General features: G+C 33.2%; 1 long non-coding RNA gene across 2 annotated transcripts; it reads left to right on the forward strand.

The window, feature by feature from the left end:
• The first annotated feature begins 1,865 nt into the window (after window positions 1-1,865).
• LOC129881761 (uncharacterized) lies at window positions 1,866-4,228 on the forward strand. Of its 2 annotated transcripts, none has more exons than XR_008765691.1 (4): window positions 1,866-2,221; window positions 2,945-3,169; window positions 3,254-3,363; window positions 3,442-4,228. It is a non-coding gene; the product is annotated as an uncharacterized LOC129881761 (long non-coding RNA). The 2 variants fall into 2 exon arrangements; XR_008765692.1 differs by having other exon boundaries at window positions 1,866-2,076.
• The last annotated feature ends 2,523 nt before the right edge of the window (window positions 4,229-6,751 follow it).

Here is a 6,751-nt window from a genome sequence, read left to right on the forward strand (position 1 = left end):
ACTAATTTGTTGTGCTAATTTATGAGACATACATATATACTTTTCAAGTATGTGATCTTCATTGATATCTTGATAGTCATACAAACATAAATTCAACTTATCAACAGATTTGAAGCATTCCATCCATCCATTGAGTTCATTAGTAGTAAACTTTAATTGCAACACTTATTAAAGGTATAGTCTAGTAAACAATGAAACAAGTTTGAGAACCACGGGTTCTGAGATTTAAATTCTAACAAGCTATTCCCCTCCTCCCGTTTATCTTTACTTATTCAGTATACTAAAAATAATTGTCTAACTTTACTAGTTTTAATTGAAAAATCAAGTTATAATTTATCATTTTGTGTCTATTTTATTCTTGTTATTAAAAATTATTTATTTTCCAACATTTAGATGACTTATATGTAATTAATTAATAGGAATGCTATAATAAAATTATCCCTTTATTTATTGTTTCTCAAAGAGTGTGTCAAGTCAAACATGAACAAGTCAAAATGGATGAAGGGTGTATTAAAAACTATATATTAGGTGATTTATTCTCATTTGTTCAAGCTTTAGTGGATAAAATTATTCGATATTTGGATGCTGAGTATTTAGTCTTATTTTAAGCTTTAGACTACACATAGGATGTGACTATTTAATAGGCGTTTAAACATAAAAAAATGTGATGAAAAAAAGAATAATATTTGAAGTTAAGCTAGAAATGGAATTTGATTATTGATTTTTTTTAGTGAATCTCTTTATTCGAAACGAATGTGTTGCACTACGCGAAAATGATAAAAAAACTTATGATTGCACTAACTACAAAAAAGGACCTCATGATAGTCGATATGGGGTCTCAATACCCATCAATACACGGCATTCTTCGACTCATTGCTAACCTAGATGATAGTGAAAATGTTGTTGATTGCGAATCAATATTGAGTTTATTTACACCTAATTTTATCTCTCTACACCCTTTTGATTTTTCTATTAGGTAAACGCGTGAAATCTTGTTAATTTACGAGATTTTGCAATTCACGCCATTAAAATTACACTTAAATATGCATTTACATCGAAATTTTGTGAGTGGGGAATTTTTTTAACCTAGAAAAGTTCATCATCAAAAAAATAATAATGGAAAATCAATTCAATGTATAACCAAACATTGTGTTGCAAAAAAGTGATTTCGACATATTGCTGTCCTCCATTAATCCTTAGTTTCGTCATGCCCAAGAAAGAAGGGGTCTACAGACTATACTGTTGGCATCATAGACTCATATAGTCTCCAAAAGTAATCACTATGAGATTCTTTCACAAAAGCAAGAAGTAGAACCCATTGTCTTCGCACTTTGTTTGGATGGTTGTTTCAAGTTGTTTTATTTTTTTTATTGTATTGTATTATAATATATTATTTTGATAAATATAATACTTAAAATAGATAATATTTTTTCTCGTTATTATAATAGAATGTTCTACATCAATAATTTAAAGGATAAATCTATCAAAAAGTAAGGTACGGATAAAATATTAGATACTTCTTTAGTCTTACATTTTGAAAAATAAGTAATTAATATTTAGGGTAAAACGTGAAAAGAAAAAAATTTCTCTTGGTATGCTAAAAGTGACAAGTAAAAATATATTTTTAATATAGTGAAGAAATAAAAGTGAACAAATGGAGTAATAAACAAATATAAGATAAGAATAAAATTAAGTTACGACAACAAAGAGATCACACAAAATCAATAGTTATAATTTTTTGCCATTACATAATGATGAATTTAACAATATGATAATAATAAAATTTAAATAACAGTGAGAGCAAACTTTGTATTTAAAACCAACACACAATACAATACATAGGTAACAACCATCCATGTGGAATCTTGTTAATTAGGAAAAAACAAGAATATGATCCCCTAAGGCCCTAATGAGTAATGACTATTTTACACCTCGTGGGATCTTAGGAGAAACATGATTAAATAAACTAGACTACATATGATCTCCATCTCCTCTTCATCCAACCTTCTCCCAAACTAGTCTAAAATGGAAAAGAACCAAACCATCATCAAAGACACTCAATCTCAAGGCCAAAGGGTATGTGAAAAGATTTTCAAAGCACTGAATTTGAGTTCATCTTTTCAATATTTTCCCAGAAATCCCAAATCAAAAATAGCAACCAGAACTACAGCTATTGCTTGTAGGGCTCAAGGCTAGCACCTTGAAGAATCTTAGCAAACTTGTATGTTTTTTTAATTACCAAATGATTTAGATAAGGAGATAACTTTTTTAGTGCTCTCTGTATTGGTTATGTATGTTAGTAGTAGTACTATATGTTTTAACAAAGATTGAATTTTGGAGAAAAAAATAAGAAGTGGCTTCTAATTTAAGCAAGGAGAAAGAATGAGAGAATGATGACAAGTATACTGGTTAAATATTTTAAAATAATTTTATTTAATATTTGTAATTTTTTTTTATATATGTTAATGTAAACTTGTATGCAAATATCATCAGGTGATGGTGATCAAGGTCGTAAAATAAAGAATAGTAAATCCGATAAGGATAGTACGAAAGCATCTAAGAGACCTATATATAGATTCTAGTGATGCTTCAGGTCATGGCCTTTCATGTTATCCCCATATGCATGCTTCTCCACCATTGCCTTATGTCTCCTACAAGATTGGGTAAATTTGTTTTTCAAAATTCATTAGGTTTTATTCTTTATGAGAACATGTTTATTATCTTTTTTGTAGCTTTCATCCATCAAAAGATAATGGACATGATCTTAATAATGAGAGCATTAGAAGGCTGTGTCGTCATCCATATCCATTTTGAGATGGAATCCCAAACAGGATACGACAGACTCTGTTTAATGAATCTAAAGTATATAATTTAATTATTTTTTAGTAAATTTTGCATTATTTAGTCATAATGTATCTTCTAACGCTACTCACTTTATTTGCAGACATTGTGTACTTGGCTTTCAAAGTAGAACAAATTATTTTCATGACTTTCGAGAGAAAGGGCAGTTTCAGGATGTCCGACTGGTTCTGCTCATGAAAAGAAAAAGAAATCTGATTGGTTTCTACATCATCTTTATGAGGAACTCAAACTTATTGTAGAACTCCAAAATTTATAGCTAAGTTTGAACAAGCTAAGAGTCACGGGGATATAGCTAGGGATCGAATTGGTAAGTAGTATTTTTAACCTTCTATTTCCTATGTTTATATAAAGTTAATTTTTTTGAGTTACGTTGATTACATTTTCTTTGCAGGCCAAAATTTTAGGGTGTGCACTGATTCAAGATGAGCTCTTTCGGGCTACACATATAAAAAGAAGAAGAATGTGGATCAATGGGTCGAGGCAAGGGCTCAAGAAGCTTATGTAAATTTGAATTTTTTTAGTACAAAGTAATAATATGAATCTATATGTATATAATAACTTGTATTTGTATATATGTAGGTTGTTTATCTAAAATGCTTGTCTGAGAACAATGAGACTCGTTAAGTCCTGAGCGAGCCAACTCAGCCTTCATCGAATGTCGCTACTAAAATATGGACCGAGTATGTAGCGGGAGGGAGATAAAAAGGGAGTCTACGTCCTATGCTCTAGGAACTAAGTGCAACGTATTCAGTCAGGACTAGATGGAGTTGGCACTTCACTTTAGATCGAGGCAATTGACGATGTTTAGATTGCTGCAATATCGCAACAGATCAAACAACTCACACGTGCATTGCTAGAAGTTGACGCCGATGGATTGCTCAGAATAACACCATGTGCATATCGTCGAGGTACTAAATGCACAAGTGGATCGCCTGATTAGAAGTGCCCAGCATGGTGTGCTCCGTTCTCCCACCTCAGTTAATGAAGATATTTCGAAAAACAATTCTAATAGTGAGGGGGATATGTAGACCACACCCCTTAAGATTCTAGTTAAAGTTGAACATTATTTTGAAACACTCTCTATATATATATATTTGGACTTTTTCAACTGATGACTGTGAGTGCATTGATTTTCACCCGAGTTTGCTCAAATAACCAACAAACAATGTCAATTTTAGCCCATAAATTTTAGGCATTTTTTAGTAGTAGATATCTGCCTCTCAATTCCTTTGTTCTCCTTGACGAAACAAACCTTTTGATAAACATCTGTGACAAGATATCTCAGGATGAATTATCATGGTACTTGTAACAATGGGGTTGAATTATCAAATCACACGCTAAATTATTTTCTTGAGTTATTAGTTACAGGTTGATAATACTATATTGAGCATTTTGTCAACAACTCTAAGCCTACTTGAATATTTCTAATGCTTATATTTCTACGGTCATCGATAGATAGTAAAGTGCATGTGATATTTCATCTGTGTCAACTAAATAAGGCTAACGGGTATATTTCTATCCACGTTAGCGAATTGTTTCCCTTTCCCTAAGGTTCACAACCAAACCCTATTTTTTCTTTTTACTGAAAGCTCAATGCTACTTTTAGACTTGGAGAACATAGTATCTGATGCTTCTCCTTTATGTTTGGTGATGATTTTCAATTAAAGCTTTACCAAATTTCACTTTCTTAATAGTTAATGTACAATAAAAATTTATCCGTATTTAATATTTACATTAACCTAAAGAATACATATCTTAACTTACATTTTTATTACTACACCATAATTAAGTAATATATGCATTTTTGTTAAAGTCGTGCAACATCAGCTGATTTTTCTAGTTTGACTAAGTCATTGGTTAATTGTAGTAATGCAGATTTATTTTCCTAGAGTTTAGGAGAAGTGGTTTAATGGGAATATGATTCCTAAAAATATGTAAGCCTTATAAGGCCACTCAATGTATGGAATGAAGTATCAAGCCATTTTTCTCTGCAAAAATTTCATAGTTTCTCTTCTATTCCTTTCTTCCCTGTTAACTTTCTTTTCAATTACAGAACTTCGGTTGTGCTTAGTTTAACACTTGGTATCAGAGCCAACACAATGAATGATCTCCATGTAATTGGCGGAGTCAAAAAGCTCAATAACCAGAATTATAATACATGGACAACATGTACAATGTCTTATATGCAAGGGCAAGATCTTTGGGAAGTTGTCAAAGGAAGTGAAGTTAGACAACCAGAGGCAGAGGATGCAGATGGAACATTGCGGAAGTGGAAGATCAAAGCAGGCAAAGTAATGTTTGCACTCAAAACAACAATCGACGAAGATGTGTTGGAGCATGTTCGTGATTCTAAAATGCTGAAAGAAGCGTGGGACACACTTGCTGCACTTTTCTCAAAGAAGAACATGAGAGGCTGCAGCTTTTGGAGAACGAGTTATTATCAACAGAGCAACGTTATATGACAATTGCCCAGTACTTTCACAAAGTCAAGATGATATGCCGTAAAATTTTAGATTTGGATTCAACAGCGTCAATTGGGGAAACCAAGGTAAAAAGAATTATTATCCATGGTTTGAGACCTGAATATAGAGGTTTTGTTGCTGCTGTACAGGGATGGCCAAATCAGCCATCACTCGTTGAGTTTGAAAATCTGCTTGCTGGCCAAGAAGCCATGGCAGGACTTTCGGTGAAGAATGAGGAACAAGCCCTCTACACCAACAAAAGCAGGAACATCAAGCATCAAGCTGCTGGTGGGTCTAATAAGAAGAATTTTCAGGGAGATGGAAAATTTTGCTCAAGGGGAGTTCCAAAGAATCAAAAGAATGATAGAAGATTCGAAGGAAATAGTGGGAAGAAGGGTCATATGGAAAAGGATTCTTGGTTCAAGAAACAGCCTGTAGAAAGTAACGCTCCCACCTCTAATTCAAATGAGAAAAGTGAAGATTTTTGGGATGTTGAAGCATTCTTTGCTATAGAAGAGGAGGATTTAGCACTTAGCGACAATATCTGAATAAATTGATCATGAGAATGACTGGACCGTTGATTTAAGTTGTGCAAACCATATGACGGGTGATAAACAAAAGTTGCAAAATCCATCAGTGTACAAGGGAAGTCCAGTTGTGGTGACAACCAATAATTCGAGGTTACCAATAGCTCATATTGGTAAGACGGCAGCTTCTCTTCAACAAGGGGCCAACCAGATGTCACTTCAAAATATCTATCACGTTCCTGGTATGAAGAAAAACTTGCTCTCAGTGTCACAACTAACAACATGTGGAAACTACGTTTTGTTTGTTCCTGATGATGTGAGGATATATCTGGATCTCAAGAACTTAGAAAATCCAATTATGAAGGGGCGTAGACTAGAGTCAGTCTATGTGATGTTTGCAGGGTCTGCATATGTAGAAAAGATGAAAAATAATAAGACTGATCATTTATGGCATATGAGATTGGGTCACGTGAGTTATTCCAAGCTAAGTGTGATGATGAAGAAGTCAATGATCAATGGTCTTCCTCAACTTGAAGTAAGAACAGACATCATTTGTTCAGGATGCCAATACGGTAAAGCTCATCAGTTACCATTTGAAGAGTCCAAATTTACAGCTGATGAACCACTACAACTAGTTCATTCTGATGTGTTTGGACCGGTCAAGCAATCATCAATTGGTGGAATGAAGTACATGGTGACCTTTATTGATGATTTCTCTAAGTACGTTTGGGTTTTCTTTATGAAAGAAAAATCTGATTCTTTTTCTAAGTTTAAACAGTTCAAGGAAACAGTTGAGGGAGAAGAGGGTAAGAAAATCCATTGTTTAAGAACAGATAACAGAGGGGAATACAACTCAATTAAGTTTTCTCAGTACTTAAGGGAATGTGGAATCCGTCATCA

This window comes from Solanum dulcamara, chromosome 3, assembly GCF_947179165.1.
Source record: "Solanum dulcamara chromosome 3, daSolDulc1.2, whole genome shotgun sequence".
In the NCBI taxonomy this organism is placed as follows: Eukaryota; Viridiplantae; Streptophyta; class Magnoliopsida; order Solanales; family Solanaceae; genus Solanum; species Solanum dulcamara.